Source organism: Megalobrama amblycephala, linkage group LG8 (assembly GCF_018812025.1).
Source record: "Megalobrama amblycephala isolate DHTTF-2021 linkage group LG8, ASM1881202v1, whole genome shotgun sequence".
Lineage (NCBI taxonomy): Eukaryota > Metazoa > Chordata > Actinopteri > Cypriniformes > Xenocyprididae > Megalobrama > Megalobrama amblycephala.
The window spans coordinates 528,803-553,173 of record NC_063051.1 but is presented as its reverse complement, the minus strand read 5'-3'; the positions used below and the strand labels follow the sequence as shown (position 1 = coordinate 553,173).

General features: G+C 35.7%; 1 protein-coding gene across 6 annotated transcripts in view; it reads right to left on the bottom strand.

Annotated features, from left to right (window-relative positions):
• Positions 1–22,056, bottom strand: part of LOC125273338 (synaptotagmin-2) — a 51,832-nt gene extending 29,776 nt beyond the window's left edge. For 2 of the 6 annotated variants that reach the window (XM_048198573.1, XM_048198581.1), the window contains exon 1: positions 20,727–21,013. The gene's annotated coding sequence lies outside the window, so the exon portion shown is untranslated. The other 4 variants (XM_048198574.1, XM_048198575.1, XM_048198576.1 and 1 more) reach the window with 4 other exon arrangements.
• Positions 22,057–24,371: the final 2,315 nt, after the last annotated feature.

Genomic DNA, 24,371 nt, shown 5'->3' with positions numbered 1-24,371 from the left:
GAAGCATGTGATTTCATTAACAGTAAGTGTCACAGATTCATGTGTAATCTTTAATTGTTTCCATTCAAAATGATGAGGTGCGGTTATATCATCTCTATTGACCATCGTCCAGTTATTTAGTCATGAAATGACTTTGCACATTTTGCTGATAGAGTACATTTAGGACACTTATTTTTTTTTTTTACATTTTTGCAAACGTTGTGGGGGAAAACTGCATAAATCTGTAGGAAATAATCTGTGCAGGTTAATTTTTCTGCTCTCATGAGTCACTCAACACAACCACATCTCCAGTTATGACCGAGACGAAAAACCTTTGTCAATGCGCCAAAACCTCTTTCACTGATTGTTACATGATTTATACGCTGAAACAGAATGGCTATCCTGAGCCAGGTAGATTTACGACTGCGCTGGAGCGTTTGTGTGATGTATGCATTACTGGTCCAATCAGGCACGAGCTGGGGAAGAATGACTGAAATGAAGTCTGTCATGCTGAATGGGACATTTCCTAATTATGGCAAGACTACTTAGGAGACAAACAAAGGATATGTTCACACTGTCAGTCCAAATCTGATTTTTTTGTGTATCCAATTGGAATCTGATTTTAATTATTGACGATCCACACTTTGTATCGCAACTGTTCAGATCTGATTTGTGTGCCACTATTTCGTTTTCTGGAATATCTGCATTAATTTCCATGGCAATGACATTGCATTGCGCCAAAACCAACAAGAACAGCAGATATGTGGAGGGGTTTGCCATAGAGATGTTGTCTTATTTACAACATTACAACATTACAGTAGTCCAACATTGTGGCTACATATTGTGAGGAAAAGGCAGAAATATAGGAGGCTGGTATGTGCGACTTTACTCAGTGCTGTTGTCTCCACAGCTCTCAAAATACATCTCCATTTATAGGCTATTGTAATGTTCTGCTTGTTTGGCACTTGAAATACATCCTTTGAATAGGATTTCAAGCCACATATGTGTAACATTCTCGGCTCCAATGAAGACGAAGAAGATTCAGAATGAAAATCAAAGTTAAATTTATAAAACACACTCAGGTACAATCAAAAGTGAGAGTCTATGAAACACAGCACGTTCCACCAACAATACCAGACAACTGAATGAACCAAAATGAGGGACTTAAATACACAGTGATAATGAACAGAATTCAAACAGGTGTGATTGTTAAATCAAATATGACAAACTAGTGGTGGGAAAATGAGAACACAGGAAACAGGAAACCATAAGTGAACTAAGAGTCCTTGAAAATGAAAACCAAACAATGAAAGTGTGACAATATGAATGTAGCTCAAAATGAATGTGTAAAAATTGCATTTGCTGAATATGATCGGATTCCAAATCCAATCGGATATGCACAAAAATTGGATTTGGACTGACAGTCTGAATGAGGTGAAACTGCAGCAAATCTTATTTAAATATTACACATTACCAATCTCAGATAGAATCTGCAGAATTTTCCCAATATTCTGAATTGTTTAGAATTCTATGGAATAGATTTAAATATGGTGAAATGCACTCAACAGAGCTGAGAACAAGTGTTATAAGACTTGAATAATGAGTGTTGAAATTATTATCATGCATATTAATTAAATATATATTAATACTGCAAACAATTTACATATTAAATTAATGTTAACTATTAGAGATGGGCATTTTTGGCAATTTTTCATTTTGATCATTGATAGGTTTCAAAAACGAGTAATCGAGAACTCGGGGGGGGGGATTACGATTTAAGGTCAAAATTACAGTTTCATTGCAGAATTCCGGCAGTGTAGACACTGCTAAGTGTATTACTGCCCTCCACAGGTCAAAGTTTAACTAATTGTTATATACTTGCACTAGCATATTGTATATGACAATTTAGTTCAAACTTTGACCTGTGGAGGGCAGTAATACACTTGGCAGTGTCTACACTGCCGGAATTCTAATAGAGAAGAAGAAGAAGAGAGCTAGTTCAAGATGAGCATTTATGGTTAAAATGTATAAAAAATTATAAAAAGAGTGAACTAATCCTTTAAGTTACGCGCTATAGCGAGAGTGAGAGAGAAAGAGTGCGAGAGAGCTTTGATGAAAACACGGGCAACGACAGAATTTACTGTAGATTTCTATAAAGTTCTCATTATAATGCTACGTTTATGGCAGATCTGTGCTTTATTTTCATCTACATTATTAAGTGATTCCATAAATCATCTGCGCATTTTCAAAGCCATGCAAATTGAACAAATATGACGAAAAAAGCACTGCTGCATTATTATAACATCAGTATTTTTATTTTTTTAAAGAAACATCTAAAAGCAATATGACCATCTCAAATAACTCAGTCAATATCGGGCATTGCATTTGAGCATGTGATATGCAGCGTATTCAGCAGCATGTTAATAAATGTTGATATCCCGACCAACGCATCCTGTATTAGATTAATCAGATGTAGCTATTACAACTTTCATCTGCAAAAGGTTTGCAAACGTGAACTTGACTGAAAGTGTAACTCCGATTGTGCTTTAAAAAGTGTCACTATTGTCATTTTTTTTAATTTATTCTAATATTTCAGCAATATTTTGGATTCATTTTGCACTTTCTGATCAACCAAAATGTTATTTTACAGTATGAAAATCACTGATGATTATTGCTAAATTAATTATGAAAAGAAATTAAAGGATATTTTCAGCACAAGATAAAAACATGGTGCTGCACAGCTTGCATTGAACTGTATTTTCATCTATCTTGTCAAAGTGAAGCCAGACATTCTCTCTCATGTCTTTTGATGCATGCTGTGGAAAGCTAAACAATCAGAGTGCTGCTATAACCAATCAGGAGAAAAAAAAAACATTTCGATCATCGCTTACATGATCTATTGTCGCTGTCATGGTCGAGTACTCGATCGCTGTTGCACATCCCTATTAACTATTGCATTATATTACATTAGTACAAAAAACAAAACTCATGTTAAGTAAAGGTCAAAATTAATCTGTTTTTGAGTGTGAGTGTGCACAAAATGTAAAAATATTTTAGCACAAAATTCCTCATAAAGAAAGCGGAAACAATATGCTTTTCATCCATCATGCTCACAAAGGCAATTACATTCAGTTCAGCTGGATTAATCAATATAATTTGTTTAGTTCAGAAGCCTTTAGGCGATGAATTTTCTGGTTCAGGCATCAAATCCTACCATGAAAACCAAATTTGAACAGTACTGAACAATTTCTACCAGCATTTCATAAAATACACACAAAAAAAGAGGCAACTGTGAATCTAATGACATTTATACTGTAGCACAAATGATACCAACCAACAAAACTGTAATAGTTTATGTTAGGGGTTTGTTCAAATCCATAACCCTTAAGTATGATCAGTAATAAAAGTGATGCTTGCATACCAGCACTACTAATAAAACATTTAGTATTACTTCAGGCCCACAGGATATATATGATAGTATCATGCAGCAAAGCTACCAGGAATGTATTCTATATAGTTAGTTGTGTACTATATTTTGGTTTTTAGACAGATGTTGCATATGTAGTATCTCGTGCTAAGCGTGCAGACAGCAATGCTTTACAAGGGCACAGTCCTGTTTTACATATTTAATGTGTTTTGTTGTGTTAATATAGTGACAACAAACCTCAGTACTCATGAGGGCTACAGAGTTTCCTTTAAATACCTGTGTCATTAAACTGATGTGTTGTTATCCGGGTAGCAAGCTATGAAAATGCTGACTTTAACTAACTTGCATAGATTGTCAACAGTAAAAGAATCAGTAGAGAAAACTAATATACTTAGAGAGAGCTATCTGTTAGCATTCTCATTTTCTCATTCACATTTCAGAAGTCAACAATCTGTGGCTAGAATTGTTTGTACTAATACGAGTTGGATCAAATTTGGTGGGGTGCAGTGTAGCACATATATAAAGATGCATGGGGAGAAGAAGTCACAGAGAAAGTAGCTGGGACGGCCACTGAATTATTGATCTTCCTGAAGACTATTCACACACTCACAAACCAGCATGCAAGCAGATGCCCATAGATAATTATATAAAAAAAACACAAGTTCACTCAGCCTAGAAAATGATTTGAATATTTCATTCTGACTCGAACAAGACCTTAAACTGCTACTGTTGTAAGACAGTGACTGTGCAGGAGTATAAAACAAACAGCCTGACATGAAGGTTAAGGAGGTTTACTTGCCTAAAGCAGAGGATGTTGAATTAGAATGTGAAATGATGACAGGAAGAGGAATTTTTTTACTGAATTACAATTCAATGAAATTCAGTACACAGTCAGACAAGAGGAACTTCAATTGTCAATCACAACAAAAACAAAAGTAAATAATGAATCATTTATTTTGATTAATTAAGCCTATTTATTCCCTGGTATGTAGATTACATTGATTTACACACTGCACACTTCTAAAAACAAAAACAAAAATAGGGATGCACCAATATGACCATTTTGGCCGATACCGATAACCGATAATTCTTTTTATTTTAAAGCCAATAACCGATATAATGGCAGATAAATCTAAATCCAAATTTTTATATACTTTTTGAAAGCCTGATTACAAAAACATTAAAAGCCATGTCCAAGCACACAATTATAATGTTCTCATTATAATTTTATGTAGTTTATCGGACAGATTTGTGCTGCACCTTTTTGAAGTGATTTGAATCATATTTCAAGCAATTCAAAACCATCATGGCAAACAGTGCACATCTGAAGTGTCTGTAATTCATTACTTATCAGCTTTAATATATCAGCCAAATTTTCTTATCGGGCCGATAACGATAACATTAGAAATGAACATATATTGGCCGATACCGATATGGTGGCCGATATATCGTGCATCCCTAAAAATAAACATTAACACAGCTATCAAACTATTTTCCACATAATGTCCACAACACTGTTTTCAAGTAAAATAAATATGAATTATAAATATTAAATAAAATTAAAATTATATAAATAAATTATTAAAATAGATCAAATAAAATATATTAAAATTATAAAAATACAAATTAAGTATTCTTCCATCATAAAATGAAAGTTAATTTATTACATATAAATATTATATATTTAAATAAAGTTATTAAATATAAAAATCTACTATATACAGTGAAGTGTACACAAATGTACAAAAATAAAATGTATTATTAAAAGAGAAACCTGCAGCAATTTAATTTAACTTACGATAGTTCTACATCCTGTTTAAAACCTTCATTAACATTAAAAATGGCATTTTTAACTGAACGCCAAACAACTTTAGTAGAGTAGGGGCTTCTCTCTGATGTGACTTAGACCAGGTTTTACTCTCTCTCTCTCTCTCTCTCTCTCTCTCTCTCTCTCTCTCTCTCTGTGCGTGTGTGTGTGTATATCACTCAGCTTCTGCAAGTAATGCTGCAATGCAGAGGTTTATCCAGAAACATAAAGCTAGAGGGCGCATTGAGCGGAGTGATTCACCCACCAGGTTTTCTCTCTCACACACACACACGGTTCATTAACACAGTCAGCTAGGTAAGCATTAGTCTGTCAGGTGTTGCGTCACAATGCATTGCATTAAATGTTTGATGTCCCTCCCTAATATCACTGACTTCTGTCAGTATACGCTGCAAATTTTTTTTACTTACTAATCAGTACTTTTTGACTTGTTTTCCAGGAAAAAACATCTAAACAACCCTTTATAATATCACTAGAAAAGCACAGATTATGTATATTTCCTATTGAAACATCATCTATCTTGCATATAGATAGAATATGACGTATAAAGAAACAAAATGGTCATTCAGGTATTTGTGTTCAAAACTGAAAGCCTTCAAAGTGGTGTCCTATTGAATTTAACAACCATTACTTCAAAATCAAGCACAGATCTGCCACAATATCTAAGGTCAGGACCTAATTAACACTAATTTCAATTTTCAAATATTTCAAATATTTGAATTACATTCAATTTCACGCTTCAAGTTCAATATGGTGTGCTTGTACAACAGTAGCATCACATGCCCTCTAAAATAAGGGGGAAATGGATGTCAAAAACCATGTCAAATGCAGTGCAAGTGCAAATTTCCATTATGAGTCAGCATGAGAAGGTTTGGATGACATTTATATTACTCTGAACGGTAATTGAATTCGTATGAAAGGCTGAAGAGCTTCATTCATTCTCAGCCGCTGGAGTGCTGCTTTTATCGAGAGAATACCCTGCTTTAGCATCTATCACGATGCACCAGGACACAGGCATTGTTTCTTAATCAAAGCAATTAGCTTTCATCAATAAGCTTTCATTCAATTTGATATTTAGCCACAGGATTGTCCTGTTTCATGGCAAGGTTAAAGGGTTAGTTCACCTAACAATTAAATTTCTGTCATTAATTACTCATCCTCATGTCGTTCCACACCCGTAAGACCTTCGTTCATCTTGGGAACACAAATTAAGATGTTTTTGATGAAATATGAGAGATTTTTTTTTTATCTCCCATAGAAAGTAACGAAATTACCACATTCAAAGTCCAGAAAGGTATTAAAGACATTGTTAAAACAGTCAACGTGACTGCAGTGGTTTAACCTTAATGTTATTAAACGATAAGAATACTTTTTGTGTGCCAAAACAAAAATAATGACTTTATTTAACAATATCTTCTTGTGTCATTCTCCTACACTGTTTACACTCAGCGCTTCTAGGATCTACGTCAGAACGCCGACTCATACTTGGATGGCTCTTGCGTCAGCATGACACAGCATATTCTTAATTTATGTTGATGAACGAAGGTCTTACGGGTTTGGAACGACATGAGGGTGGGTAATTAATGACAGAAATTTCATTTCGGGTGAACTAACACTTAAACTTAATATATTTGTAGTTAAATGACTGATTGAATCTCATATAAATGATAAGGTATCACTTCACTTTAAATAAATAAATCTATTTATACCTATTTAAACATTTATTTAATCATTAATAATTATAAAAATGTATTTAAATGACCGTAAAAGTTTGACTAAACCATCAAAATATGAGGAAAATATTTTATATATTATATATTATTTTAATATTTTAAATATGAGGGAAGAACAAAACACAAAACTTGTTTAAGGTATTTATCTCACAAAATTATTTACCAAAAAAGGCAAACAGCTACATGTTTTATTTTATGCATTAAAAAAAATGCATAGAAAAAACAAAAAGCTTACAAGAAAAAGCATATATTGATAATAATCAATTATTAATATTTTGTTCTTTCTCTCTTGTTTTTGTATGTGTTCATAATTTTGTTGTTTGACAGCCTGGCCAAAAATGATGTCCACAACTATGCAATACGCTTACAAAATCTTAAATTTTGAATAATATTTGAATAAAGGGTGAAGATGTCAATTTTCCGGACATCACTTTGGGTCACTTTATATATAACATTATGTATGTAACATCTTTAAGCAAAATATAATTTATTATTCTTTCTTTTGATTATAGGGTGGATGTTATGTCAGAGCTCAAACGCTTTCACTTCTCAGTGTAATCATTACACACTCTTCATCAAAATGCGACCGGACAGATTGGCCTGAGCCCATTTGGTCTAATTAACCACATGATCAATAATGGGGCTTTCTGTTTCAATTACTCTCCAGCCTAAAGATGCATTACAGAGCAAATTAGGAAATATCAAACTATGGCGCATGTCACTGATAAGCATCCTTTTTATAAATACTTTGTCTGATGCAAGCATCCTCTTAATTAAATGAGAATGTCCCACTTTTATGCATTTTACAAACTTTCGAACATCATATAAAGAGTCTGGTTTCTTCCTCCATCTTTGGCACTTTTCACCTGTTCACAGTGACATTAAAGCACACTTATCTGTGAAGCTGCTTTCAAATGACTTGTATTATGAAAAGAGCCTTTTAAACCTTTTCAACTTGCAGAACTATCTTCCATTGCCCAATTCTATACATTAATACAGAAGATTTTAGAGCTTTTCCCCTTATTATATTATTACATTTTGTTAAACAAAGAGCTGTACAAAGACAAGCTATTGTAGAATTTGAGCATTACAACCAGTCAAAACTCATATGCAAATGTTGAACTGCAATTTCAACATCCAACAGAGTGTGTCATGCAAATCTGTATACAAAATGAGAAATCAGTTAAGCCTAGCTGAGAAACTCTGCTACTTTCAGGTAATTCTGATGTAATGCTGTAAAACGTAACACACTGAGGCTCTAATCAAATAATACATACAAACTACAATATGTAAAGTTCATTTTGCCAAGGTCCATGAACAAGAAGGTGCAAACAGGTCAGCAGTCTTTTCTGATTTTTACAAGGGCTGTCATTTTTTGTGATTGTTACTTTAAGGCAGGGCAATGCTAGATGATTGCTAGGTGGTTACATACTGGCCTAAGTCAAAAAAATCCTATAGTAAACAATCATTTTTGCCATAAATGATTGCATAAATGAAAGCATCTCAGATTGAATCTGTTCATGAACACTCAAAACACGTCTGGCCAGTTGTTGTTGCAGACCCACTGTGCCGTTATTTTGATTGATAACGAAATCCATTTCCAAGAAGACTGCAGACCCACTGAAAGAAACAGATACGCCTTTGGGAAAAGGTAACTTGTGCGTCATTCTCTCTGAAAAACAACTTTTGGGCCAGCATTGAATTTGCATTTGATAGCATCACAGTGAGGCTGAAATTTAAAGGGACAGTACAGACAATAATGAAAATTCTGTCATTATTTGCTCCACCCCTTTTGACTTTCCTTCTTCTGTGGAATAGTCCTAAGTCAGGGTAGCATCACATTTAAAGGGGCTATAGACCAATTTTGTGTTTGCAAACAGCGATTATGGGTTTTTTTGTGGGCGGAGCCTACCTGGCGGCAGAAAATGACAGTTCTGCAAAAGCAGACTGTGAAAGACACGGAATAAAAGAATTTAAAAAAAAGTTAATTTTGAGTTTATATCTCACAATTCTTAGAAGGAAAAACAGAATTGTGAGATATACTCATTATTTTGTCTTTTTTCCTTAGAATTGTGAGTTTATATCCTGCAATTCTGACTTTTTTCCCCCTCAGAATTGCGATATAAACTCACAATTGCAAGTTATAAAGTCCGAAGTGGGATATAAAAACATGCAAATGCAAGAAAAAAAGTCAGAATTGTGAGATAAACAATATTATATGTTTAAAAGTTATCTATATAAAATGTTATAGGTTTAAATATTATTTCATGCTGTATGTCTCCTATGAACTGCATATGTGAAAATTATGTAGACTTACTGTTTACATCTAATTCACGCTTTAAAAGTTGACTAATCATTGCAGGTTTCATCAGTCTGTGACTTGCAACGTAAACGTCTGCGTTTCGCTTCAAAGGGCGTCTTCAACAATGGTATTCTATAAAAATAATTTTTTTGCATTCTGATTCTGACATCCAAAGGCACAACAAATCATTTTTTTCTCTTATTCTGTGCATTTTACCCATTTTCTTCAACTTGTTACCGCTGTTCTTCTGCCACCACTATGCGCTAAAAGCTAACTAAAAGCTAATTCAAAATATTAATAAATATTATAATAGTACATAAATAATACTAAAATAACACATGATAGTTTTCAGAATATCTACTTTTGTGTTCTACAGAAGAATGTGTGTTCTACAGTGTGATGGAATGATAGAATTGTAATTTTTGGGTGAACTATCTCTTTAAGAAACAAATCAAATACATATATCACGTTCACAAGGGTTCCACATCCACAGTAAAATCACAAGTTATTGTGTCTTAATTTCTCATTGGAGACGTAAAGACAACGGTCTCCTTTCAGAGGATGAAAATTATTGATGCGGCCATCAAAATTTATGGGGTCATTTCCAGCAATTTTCCCTCTTATCTGACTTGTCATTTTCAGGGCGTTTCACCACCATTGTCTCCTGTCAGCTCCGATCCAATTCAAACCGAACTGACGACTGCAGCACAGGCAATTTGAACTCACTGCTGCATTTCCAACACATTGCAGTGGCAGTGTAAACCTGATATCACTGATGCCCTTGTCAAAATTTGGCATGCTGGTGGAAAAGTACAAAAGGTAAGGTTCACCCTGATCATAGATAGGCCTAGATGTGGGCAGATAGCAAGCAAAAAACTCAGGACTGGACATGCAAGCTATAATCAATTAGTTTTTAAGACAAGATACATATTAGGATTCATAATCAATTAATAAATTAAATCTATAAAATAAATATAATCTAATCAAAAAAATCAGTTGATTTAATTGCATGATATGCCAAATAATTAATCAAATTATTAAAGCACAACTGATTGCATATATCAATGTTTGCTGAGAAAATCTTCCAAATTAAGGTAATTCAAATGAATTACTTCACAATATTTATGTTAATTTTATAGATTTATATGTTGCGTAATACATGGCTACTTTTGAATGGCGATCACTATCAGAGGTGAAAGACACACTTATTTGGTTCAAATCAATGACATATTTGTAAAACAGATTACTTATAGATATCTCTGCACTTTCAACTGGGATAGAAGAATTTAAATACTGAAAAAAATACAGCTGATACAGTTGACAGCAGCAAGTGTATCTGTTTATGAACAGGAAACCCCTTAAGTATAACAGGCACTCGTTAAGCTTTTCAGCACATACTGTGAACAAGTGAGTCAGCAGTCCTTAGTAAAGCCATAAGAGCAAATTAGCTGCAGTGCTACACAGAAACTACACTCATTTCAGCTGCTTTGGCAGCTACATTCAGATAGAGAGCGAACGGAGAGACGATGAGCGCCTGCGGAGGGAGTCACGGCCTCACAGTGAGGGAGCGGGTCTCTTTAACAAGTTCTCTCCTCCGCAGTGCCTTTCTCTCCCCCGCGAAGGTCGAACAAATTAGGGCAGTCAGAAACTCTGGCCCACATCTACACTCTCTAAAGGCCTTTCACATGACTCGCGTCAGGGCTTCAACAGTGCCGTGTGCCGCTTTGACCTGCGCATGAAAAGTGTGAGAGATACAGTGACAGAGGTGCAATTTCACTATTTATTAATTCACATAAAATATGTAATGTGTATAATATGATGATCCTTTTCTAAATACGTTCAAAAAATGTTTTTTAAAGCATAAATGAAATATAAATATTAGATACATAGAGTAAACCTTCGAAATATAAACCTAATAATAAACAAACGAAAATTATAAATGTTTCCATGAAAAGAAGCTGAAGTTTAAAGGTACTATAGAGGATGTTTTCGACGACTGAGAAACCTGTTAGTGAGTTTTTGAAATGAGCGCATGCGTAAGAACAACCCCCCTCCTTCACAGCTCATTTTGAGGGAACGCCTCCCAAAACTCGTGCACGAGTATTGGAACACGAGTGTTTGTCGTGTTAGTGGATTCATTATGTCGGACTCACGGCAGGTAACTCATAATCTGCAGTTGTTACTCCTGACAAAAACATTGCATGCGGCGCCTGTGGAGTGTGGAAAGTTACTGGAGCACGCATGTCTCTCACAAGGAATGTCATGGCAGTGATTGACAAGCCAGAGGGCCAATCGTTTATGCGATGATCACACAAACGATTGGCTGATGTTTTTAAGGCCCTACCTCATGCACAGATGATGCATATTGATATTATTCCTTTCAGTGCACCTAATAAATAGTCTTTTATCAGTTAGTAAAGACAGTTTCAAGTAATATTGCAAAAATGTATAAAACAAAACATCCTCTATAGCACCTTTAAGGTGAAATACTAAAATTATTAAAACAATGACATAAAATAAATTTAAGCTACATAGAGATGTATAATAAAATAATAAATTACGTAAGCACATTAAAAATGACTAAAATTCAACTAAACTAAAATCAAAGTGAAACCTGAAAACATAAAAATAAAAAGTAATTTAAAATAATAATAATAAATACTACAATAGTATAAATACTATAATAAATAACACTAAAATAATACTTCATATTATAAGATCAAATATTTTGTATTCAAAACTGATTATGTTGTCCAGCGGTAAACATTCATTACTTTTATTATTATAATACATGTATTAATTATGACTGTATTTATGTGATAAACTACATCATGAAGACGTAACAGACACTTCTGATCGGGCGTTACAAACACTGACCCTTTGGGGTCCAGACGTGACCTGATGAGTGACAGTCTCAATGTGTATCCATCCTAAATAGTATGTGACATTAGTAATATTCAATACTATTTAGGGCGGATAGTATGCACATTGGGTTGGGCTGCATCCGAAATCGCATACTTCCCTACTATATAGTAAGCAAAAAACAGTATGTGACAAAAGAAGAATGTTCGAATTCACAGTACTCATAAAAGAGTAAGTAAAAAAGTGCCCAGATGACCTACTTCTTCTGACGAGACTCTGAAGTGTGCATATGATGGACACTTTACTATCCCATGAGGGGGAGGATTTGTGAATGGCGGTGAAGTGATGTAACTGATGCTGGTAGGTCACATGATAAGGGCAACATGGCGATGTAGTACGTCCGGATTATATTCATACTATATAGAACATACTGTTTTAGCAGCACAAAGTAATTACTTATTCAAAATAATTAACTACTCAAGAGAGTATATGCTATTTCGGACGCAGCCATGTACACAGACACACAGATCCTCACCTAAAATAGTTTAATAGGCTGGCAGAGTTCAGTAAGGTGGGCGACAGAAAGAGCTATATTTTCCCTTGCCCAAACCGGATACAGAGATGATCCAAATCTAGGTCAGTGTGAGCGAGTACCCCAGAAAATGTCCGACCCACTGAAAAACAAGCACACTGACTAATCACCTGGCATTTGTGCGCTCTATCTTTAGCGCCAAATAAACCTGCAGTGCTTCATAATACAAGTCTCCTGCATTTGTATACAACAAACTGGATAGGATGCTGCCTTGATGGTAGATTTCTGATAAAAATGCATTGCTATACTGTTGCTGAGTGGTTGTTTACAGGTCAAAATCAAAGAGTCCTTAACCCTCAAGTCTCTATTCTGGTTTCTAGATATGGCTCAGTTCCCTCCTTCAATGTAAGTATGTGGGATTATTTCACCCTTGTGGAACTTCTTGTAGTCTTCAAGTGCATTGCGAAATCCTCTAAACAACTGACCTTAAATCAGCTGTTCCTTTACAAAAGCCAGAAGCATGACAACGTCGAAGAAAATGACAAGTTCTATCATGTCAAGGCCACACTGCTATTATAGCTCCCTGATGACAGAGCACCAGGAGGGGGCAGTAGAGCAGTATAATTGGTCTATTACAGCATCAGAATATATGAACTCCTTCTCTTCAGCATGATGTTTTATCAGCCTGTGGTTCTGGCTGGTAATTTGATCATGCCGTAGTACGGATCATCGATCATTCATTAATGAGCCGACATAAAAGAGGACGCCGAATCGACATGCAGTGCTAAACCTGAGCCACTTTCCACGGTGCATGTAGGTTGTAACATTTAAATATTTTTGATTGTGAATCCAACTTGCATATCATGAAAATGAAATGCAGGAACTACAAAAGACACACACACATACTTTAACAAATGTATGCTTATGCAATTATACGGTACTATTTCATATCATAATCGTTTAAGCACTGAAAAATGCATAAAGCTGCAGTAGGAACTGCAGTAGGAAATGAGAATAACAAAGTGTTTTTAATTAAGTGCAACATACTGTTCATCCCAGGATAAGACCCTCACTTATTATGCAAAGAGTTCTGGCTTCACATCTGATGTGAGCTTAATTACGTTACTGAAGTTTTTCCATTAGTGGTTCAACTAGCATGTTGAGGAGTTCGGTGTGACATGCATGCACAATATAACTCATCTATCAGAGACGTTCACAGCTCTCTGGGGACTGCATTGAATAGCTGCGCTTGCATTGATCAGCTTGTGCTACGATCTGAACTGTTTGGATGGTTGGATGTGCTTTAGTCACGTTCACACCATTCACAATTCAGAATAAAACCATGAATATTAAAGAACGTAATGTTTGCATGAACTCTACATAAAGTGATTGAATTTATGCATGTTTACATGTCCCAAAAATGTTGTTATTGTTAACTGAAATTAAAACTATTAAAACTGAAAAATAAAATATACATATGAAAAACTTAAACATAAAAAAACTTGAAATACAATAAGTTTATGTACTAAAATTAGTAAAACAAAAAAAAAAATTAAACCTAAATAGAAATATTTAAATATTCAAATAATATTTAAAAAACAAAAACTAATAAAAATGACAAAAGCACATAACAAAATTACTAAAACATAAACTAAAATTAAAATGAAAAGTGAAAATATAAAAAATAAACACTAATTCAAAATATTAATAATGCACTATATAACGGTCACAATATCCGTATCGGCCGATATATATTCATTTTTAATGTTATCGTTATCGGCCCAATAAGAAAATTTGGCCGATTTATTAAAGCCGATAAATACTGGATTATTTTCTTCAACTGAGACATTTCAGATGTGCACATTTGGTTTTGAATTGCTTGAAATATTATTGAAATCACTTTAAAAAGGAAAATACAGTTAAGTGCAACACGTGCAGCACAAATCTGTCATATAGGCTACATAAAATTATAATGAGAACATTATAATTGTGTACTTAGATGGCTTTTAATGGCGAGACTTTTTTTTTTATCAGGCTCTCAAAAATTATAGAAACATTTTGATTTAGATTTATCGGGCAAATATATTAGTTATCGGCTTTCAAATATAAAGAATTATCGGTTATTCGTATCGGCCAAAATTTTCCTATCGGTGCATCCCTAATAAATACTATAATAGTCCATAAATAATACTAAAATAACATACATGGGCTTTCTGTCATGCATGCAAATCATCTAACATATACAGTGACAATACAGTGACAACATGGACATTCAGCCATAAATAGCAAGAATATGGCAATCATTCTTACCTTCATATATCAAAGTACCATGGTTTTACACTCTGATACGGTCATTGTACCATAGTACAGCAACAGTACTTGTTTGTAAGGGATAAACACACTCTCTCTCTCTCTCTCTCTCTCTCTCTCACTCTCTCTAACACACACACATACACACACACACATACACAAAACAAACTGTGTAATTCAGCAACATACACTTCAGCTCCGTTTGTCTTTGTCAGAATTGGCAGTGGAGTGTAGAAGAGCTTTCTGAGCAATACTCGTGTGTGTGTGTGTGTGTGTGTGTCTCGGGGGGATGGACACACACTGCACCAGTAGCTGTGCGCCGTGCAGCAGTCTGCATGTGTTAGCCTGAGGCGCTGTGGCCCACAGTCGTCCACCGAACCATTTCCTAAAGCTCACGCCTCATTTTACAGCACCGCCGCTTCACCTGACAGGTTTTTGCTGTAAAATTATGTTATTGCAAATAAATGCATACAGTATGCATACGTAATTTAAATCATGCACAAACATACAAAAAGAGCGTATTGTCAAATTGGCATAAAGATAAATGCCTGGAGTTACTTCCATTACAACAGATTTTACTTTTGACTATACTAACAAAAACAGGTCAATGTCTATCCATCAGTTTGACTGACAAAACCACAATGACATTATCAAAAGAGACGACTTTCATCAAAAAGAGAAGTCTCGCCTTCAAAATGTAACTGATCAATCCTGTCGTCCACCAGATTTTTAGATAAAATTTTGCTCTTTTCTAATGCAAGTCTATGGATGTTCTGTGTTTGGATAGCTCTAAATTAAATTTTAAAGAAATTATCAATAAAAAAAAAAAAAAAAAAATATATATATATATATATATATATATATATATATATATATATATGAAGCTTTTCTCTTTTCCATTCTGATTCAGTATTTTACTGTGTAATTTAACAATTTCTGTAAAGAGAGTCACACCTCATCACAGCCCATGCAAAATTTAAATATTTTGACCATTTTATGACCACTTCTTACTGACAATCATGCTGTTCACAGTTCTCTAATTTCCAATTCTATAAAGCTAGCAACAGCAGCCAAGGGGGGCGGAGCTTAGCGAAGGGTCAATATCAAAGAACGGCAAAACGGCTTTCTTGTTCTCTAACACTCCCACCTTCCTCTAACACACACACATTCCACATCTGATTTAGTCAGCATGCTGTAACATCTCGTAGCCTGAGGGCACTAAATCTACCAGCCCAGCACCTTGGCTGTCCTTTCTAAATATTATGTTATGGAGCTGTCACGAACACGTCAAACTCTATTGCTGCTCTATCATCAGTTCTGAGTAACCTGACGGACAGGGGAAGAATGCTGCTTAAATGCGACCTTTCATGTGCAGTAGTGGCATTTCACTTGTGAACGACTAACGACTAAATCTTGCGAACAAATCACTCTCGTTCACTTCCATGTAGTGACACAATATTAAAGATGTATCCCAATTTATAAATGTGTAAACTAGGGCTGCACGAAATTAAAGAAAAAAACGATATGCGATAACACGTTAAATAATGCGATATTCCATACGCGATATGGTAATGCTTTAAGTGTGTAAAATAAATGTAAATTACATTTAAAAACTGAAAACGATATAACGTTTCACGTTTTTTGTGAGAAGCATCACTACAGCTTCTGAAAGTGATAGCAGTGTTTTACTGTAGCATTACATAAAAACTTTGTCATTTTAACGTCAGTGTAAACCTATATTACGTTTATTTAACAACAGAAATTCAATAATCAAATGTAAAACTAAAACACAGCTTAGGCTTCACTGTATGAATTAAATATATACTGATTCTTATTAAATCTTCAAAAGTTATTCAGTCAAGAGCAGTGAGTAATTTTCTCTGTCTTTTGTTGTTTGATTAACATTAAGCACACAGACGGAAGCAGGTTTATTAGGCTGCTGTCACTTTAAGAGCTGCACGGATCCAATATACTGTTACACTGTTTACTCCACTTAAGACATAAATGACTGTGTTTATGTGAATACTCACCAAGATAAGCATTTTGTGTGTATTTGTCCATATAAGCTGCGGAAGAGAACTGAATTCGGGATCACAAGCTGTCTGAGAGGCGGCTTTCTGTGTGCGTGAGTACTCACTTATTGCGCCTAAAAACATTAAATATGTCACATGTACGCAACAGTCATGTGTCCGTCTACTCTCTGTTGTCTGCGTTGACCTAAAAAGTAGACTTTTCGTAATCTTTTGAAGTATTAAAATCATTTAGTTATCGAAAGCCATTACGATATGCATATTGTGATATGTACATTTGCGATATTTTGAAAAATTCCAATATATTGTTCAGCCCTAGTGTAAACATTATTGATGACAATAACAGGCATTATTAAAACATTTTAGCTACCGTACTGGGTTTTACTAGCTAGATTAAAGAAAATAGTAAATTAATTGACAAAAAGAGCTCACTGGTTTCCACCTATTGACGTAATAATGTAATCTACAGAAACTGTCACTGAACGGATCTCAAAAGAGTCGAATCATTGGGATGAATTAAATCCCCACCATTAGTCTGGCTTTCACTAAACACACTGCAGTGACAATCGCATCCATTAGTATATCAAACAAACCCAAACATCAGTGCTTCCCTTTGTTATTGTGAATGAACATATGTAGTGGCCAAACAACTGGCATGACTGAGCTCTTGAATTGTGAAACAAGGAATTGTATTTCTGCATTGTGCCCACATTGAGCACTCAGACTTTATGAAGCCATTACATGAGGAGTGATTGATGTGACAGCGAAGATGCTGTTAAATCAAAGCTGCGTCGGAGCGAAAAAAATAAAGTACGGATGGATAGATAAAAAGAGAGAGAGAGAGATAGAACATGATACTACCGCACCTGTACTACGCAGTTTAAAATGCAGCTGCACAAAACCGGAAGTGATAAAAAAAGAAAGCATGTTAAGGAGGGATTCTAAGTTTCTGGTCAAATTTGATCCATCTAAACAGCTTGCTCATGGAAAAACATTCATCAATTCTTCAATACAGCTTCACTGAGGACAGATCAATTGTTTGATTAATATTGAACCTGAGCAATTGTACAGTCTGAGAATCAATGCCTTACAATGACAAACATATTATGTGTATATAGTGTTCCACCGATACAGGCTTTTAAAAGGCTGGTCCTGATATCTGGAGCGCAGGGTGGAAAAATAAAATAAAATAAAATATTAACACTTATTTTACAAAATATTTACTCAATTCACAAAGAGAGCAAAGTGAGCAATGAAAAATAAAAAAATTAAATAAAATAAAAAAAATAGTAAAATAAAAAAATTAAATAAAACAAATGAAATATAAATAAAAAATCACTGCCTTATAATGACAAACATATTATGTGTATATAGTGTTCCACCGATACAGGCTTTTAAAAGGCTGGTCCCGATATCTGGAGCGCGGGGTGGAAAAATAAAATAAAATAAAATATTAACACTTATTTTACAAAATATTTACTCAATTCACAAAGAGAGCAAAGTGAGCAATGAAAAATAAAAAATTAAATAAAATAAAAAAAAATAGTAAAATAAAAAATTAAATAAAACAAATGAAATATAAATAAAAAAATCACTGTGTATATAGTGTTCCACCGATACAGGCTTTTAAAAGGCTGGTCCCGATATCTGGAGCGCGGGGTTGAAAAATAAAATAAAATAAAATAAAATAAAATAAAATAAAAAAACTTATTTTACAAAATATTTACTCATATAGAAAACAGGGTGGGAAATGAAAAATAAAATAAAAAATAAAGTACAATAAAATAATGAAATAAAACAAATAAAATAAAAATAAAGTAAACTGAATAGCAAATAAAAATAAAAATACCTATTTTACACAATATTTTCTCAAAATTCTCAAAACGAAAGCACAAAAATGTCAATTATTGATTGTTTAACAATGAAGTATTTTAATTTCAAAAATTTAATTTCGAAACGACAAAAGGCGATGCCAGAAATCTTAAAAAAATCATTTGACGATCAATATATGGGGCCTCTGTCTATGCTTATATATTTTCAGACATGTATGCTGTTTACATGCATATAGATAACTGTACTATTTATTTTTTGACTATGCGACCTGCTGACCCATGCTGCAATAACTATATCCTATTGTGGCTTTTAAGTGAAGATATTAGTTTATAAAGAAAGAAAAGAAAGCATTTAATGCTTCCGATGGTCATTTCAACCATTCTGATTAGAAGAACCACAGGGAGACCCTTACGCTTTATGTGAACGCATCCCAATTTCAGCAAGACACGATTACAGCAGGAAAAGACCATTCAATTTCATGAGCCATCAAGCAGATATCCTCTGTTAAAATCCAACGGCACTCCAGAGAGCGAGAGATATAGATAGAAGAATAGTGGGTTCGGTTTTGTTACTGATAAACAAAATCAGCAGGCTTCAAAAATACTACAACATAAAACAAATGCAACGTCCCCAACCAACGGCGCATTATGAGTATGTTGAGTTATGAGTCCTGATACTGCGTCATTATTACCCAAGTCTCATCTATTACTGTAAAACATAAAAAAAGAGACAATGTTCTACTTCAAACATTACCGGCCCCTGTACAGCAGTACGGGAGCATAATTTATTACAGGAAGGGGAAATGGTTTCACTTCAATGAACAGACTCCACACATAACCCTCACACAAGCATGTGTGTGTGTGTGTGTGTGTGTGAATGTGTCCAATGCGGCGATGCCTCCTCTGTCTCACCTCTGCTTTGAGTAGAGCAAGGTCTACTCTGAATCTAAACGAGCGCCTTTATTATGTGGAGCTCTCAAGGACTGACCCGAAGCACTTAGCTGAAGCGCCTTGGCCCAGGTCATCTATCTCTCTGCATTTCTCTTTCTTCAACGCGCTATTCACCTGGTCGCCACCGCAATCAATGAGATTACCTCTTAAATTGCCTTTTCCTGTTATCGGCCCTGCCGGGATGTCTTTGAGCCTTGGGAACGCGCCTATATGTGAAAGTGCACGCAAGGATGAACAGAACACACAGTGGTTTGAATTTTTCACAGAAAGCACTCTTCATAATATAGCACGCTAAATGAGTAAAATCAGATGATGCACTTCCCCAAAAAAGGTAATCAAGTTTATAACATCCTTCGCCAGCAGACAGGACGTGTAAATCTGCGCCTATTGTCAGCAGAACAGCTTGATCAGCAAAAAGATGCCACGATCAGCAGCTGCACGGCCAGTAACGAGCTCACTGCTGGACGTCAGCTCTAAATAGTCTGCAAATCAGCCAAGTACTCTGGAACTTAAATAATTCACTGGAGAATGTAGAATGCAGACAAACCCATCAGGGGGGAATGCACAAAAAACATTTAAAAGTGCACAAACAGCTGCATGTCTACAGAGCCGGCAGTGATGTGTCAGAACTGCATCTCTGAGTTATCAAGCCGTGCGTAAAAATGATGAGACTCTCAAGTTCTATTCTACGCACATCGGCCACTATTATGTAATGTGATACTGCAGCACTAGGACACTACGCACTCACTCTCTCCTGTGTGCTGAGAAAGTTCCTCTCGCTGACAGAGATCTTCCTCTCTCCTCTCTGCCGTACGCCTTCATTCACTGATTTCTTTGTTTGTTATAATGACCGAAAGACTCCATTCAGACTCACATCCTTGTAAGAAAGCATTTCAATGCATAAAAGGCATGCTTTATCATAAAAGGGGGATACTGTACTTACCTCTGTACCGTGTGTATCCTCACTGCACCAAGAGGAGGGTGGTGATGCAGAAGGGGGGCTGAAGAAAGAAACTTCGCAGAGCGCGCAGGGCACTTGGAGAGCTTAGAAAAAAAAGAAAAGTGACAACAATCAAGACTTTTGGTTTATCCTCTTCTGGTTTAGTTGGAAATATCAGACCTGTGCAGACACACACACACACCCCTGATGTCTTCCTCTACACGCACACACATACACACACACACACAATAGCTCGGATCGGGACAGATGCAGAGGTGCTCTCATGTACACACACACATTTCCAGTCTCACACCCTGCAATCGTTGCTCAGCACCACAGCCCCTGGTGTTTCGCTGCTGTATTTCCCGGCACTGAGCTGTCATTGGTTCAATCACGGCTCAATAAAAACTCATCCTCTTTCCAATTGGGTGATTTTTTTCATTGCACACACTCTGAAACCCATCCCACCCCTCCTGCTTTTAAAAACCTACAGTACATGTAAGGAGAATGCTGAGCTGTGAAAATCAGGCAGGATGGAGCGAGAGTAGAAACAGGGAGGAGAACGCGAGAGGGCGGGGCGGGGAAAGAGGCGCAGTAACCAATCAACGAGCGGATGAGAGAAGCGCGAAAGACGCTGTAGACTCTAGGGATTGCGCGCTCTCGCTGATGAATCTTCAACGTAGCGGCCAAAGAAATGACATATTATTAGCCAAGTTGTGGATATGAGTTTGCTGTATTCAATATGAATAAATAAAGACCCTGAAATAATGGCAAAAAATCTTTGTCGACTGAGCTGTCCTTCCACAAGGCGACCAGTGTGGACCGATACAAAAACAAATGACTCTTATGAGTCGGTTGTTTTTAGTGAATCGAAAACGCGACCAGTGTAGCCTGAATCCCGAAACGAACGACTCTTATGAGCCGAATTAAACGGTAGTTCAAAAATACCAGTTACCGTCATTCTGAATATTTCACTGACCTGAATCACAGTCCAATGTTTTACGTTTTTTGTAATAAATATGGCTAAAGGTTATGTTATAAAAACGAAGTTCCGTAGAAAACACTACTTTAAGGTAATAAACATCCTGAATTTCACCAAACAAGATCGAAAGTCTTGGATGACGTATGGCATTCAGGTTGTAAACAGCCGAAATATTGTATTATAAAAGTACAAATAATAAGTTTTGCGTCATTTACCGTCATTTTGATGTTCTGAAATGGAAATTAAACAAAACAAAAAACACAGCTCCATAAACCACAGCAGATCCTCGTCAGATAGATCAGCCGCCAAAATAACCGTTAACATTTAAAAGACTGACATTCGCGCTTAAACCCACATCGAAACATTATGACAGCGTTTTGACAACCTTCACACAACACAACGATGGGCTAGTTCCTATAGTTTGTTCGTTTTAGAGAATCGATTCATTTTAAAGGTAGGCTACCGGTTCAAATCGATTCATAACCTTGCCATGAAATGTCATGAAATTTAAGCATAGTCGTTACGTCATACAGTTACGTTACAGAAACGTTTTGAATTGTTTTAAAGGGTTAGTTAACCCAAAAATGAAAATTCTGTCATTTATTACTCACCCTCATGCCGTTCCACATACACCCGTAAGACCTTCGTTCATCTTCGGAACGCAAATTAAGATGTTTTTGTTGAAATCCGATGGCTCAGTGAGTCCTGCACAGACAGCAATGACATTTCATGAATCAGCGTGGGGAATCATGACGCCAAACTGCTGAAATCATGTGACTTTGGCGCTCCGGACCGCTGATTCGATACTCTGATTCATAACGCTCCGAAGCTTCATGAAGCAGTGTTTTGAAATCGCCCATCACTATAAGTCGTTATTTGTTTTTTTGGCGCACCAAAAATATTCTCGTCGCTTTATAATATTAATATTGAACCATTGAACTCACATGAACTGATTTAAATATGTTTTTAGTACATTAATGGATCTTGAGAGAGGAAATGTCATTGCTGGCTATGCAGGCCTCACAGAGCCATCGGATTTCAACAAAAAATATCTTAATTTGTGTTCTGAAGATTAACGAAGGTCTTGTGGGTGTGGAACGGCATGAGGGTGAGTAATAAATGACATTATTTTCATTTTTTGGGTGAACTAACCCTTTAACCACGAATCAGTCAGGTTTATTATTTAAATTGATAAAAATAGAACTTTTATTGCTGGTAGGCCTACAAAAAATAAGTGCTACACATACTAGATAATTACAATTATCTGGTAAAACGTATGATTATCCTCTTTTAAAACGTCACTGAACATATTGTAACTGTATTTACATAACTTTAACCAGCAGATGTCCTACATGGCGTATAGCGAAGTTTCGGAAATATTGCTTTATAAGGTTATATTCATAACCACTTGCCAATTTATTATTATTATTATTATTTACATTGTTTTCATTTTTTAATTGTTGTGTACAGTATGCTGTAGCCTATATTTTCAAGTCACATAACAGCCAATCCCAGAACCAAGTGCCTCACGAGCAAAGATGGCAGCCTCCATTTTGCTTACTTCCGGGAAGATAGCGTACTATTCAAATGAATCACATATTTCAAAGCTCCTTGGCTGCAGTAAATACAATAATTCTTTGGCTCTGCTCTGACTCCAGCCTGCTGCGCTCCAGCAGCATGTAACTTAATGTGGTCTATGTAAATTATTAAAGACTGATGGGAGGCACTGTAGAACTCACTCTCCAACAGAGCAATCCGTCCACACACTCCAGAAGCTCATAATAATAGCAGTAGTTCACAGCATCCGTATCTTACAGTGTCAGACCGTCTCTCACGGTCACTGTCTAATGAACTGTGCTGTGTTTTCTCCCTATAGGATTCTTCTAACTCATGTAGTTTCTCCATGCAATTCTAGAAGTTGCCGGTTAGCCGTGCTGTATGATATTTAAACAGATCAGCCGAATTATGTCAGCCCCCACCCCCCTTTAGTCTCCATTTGCAGCCTGGTGCCTCAATACTAATTAAATGGGTTTGATGGAGTCCAATCCGTCAACATCTAAAATCAATGAAAAAAAGTCTGGCCTCTGGGCAGCGGAGCCTGGGATTCTTTCTACATGATTGCAAAATCCAGTCTATTTCCTCAAAACAGACTGAAAACCTCACGTTACACAGCACATATAACTTTCTGCCATTTCAGAGATTTCATTTCATGTGCTTTGAATGTCTAAGTGCAATGTTAATGTCCAGAATCAGCTCAGTAAATCCAAAAAGAAACCAAACCAATGCTCTAGAAGTCCATTTCATTTGCATCATATTCATTCCTTTACATATTTGTGTTTTTGTTAGTAAACACGTGGTGTTTTAGAAAATGGCCAAAATAATAACCTACATAGAGTCCTGTAGAGTGTCACATGGGTTTTATGAATGTCAAACGGGTGTAGCGGACTGGCTCTATGATTAGATTTATTATTATTGAGGCAGCAGTCGAGTCTTCCGGGCTGTGGCAGATGTCCAAGTCATCCTGTTTTTGTGCCTGCAGAGTCCTTTGGCAAAGTGGGATGCAGCTTTTGGCCAGAAGCACTATATATTTGACTGGAGAAAACTCATGCTGCATGACAGAGCAAGAATTCCTCGGATGCATTAAGAAATTTTATAGTTCTTGATTT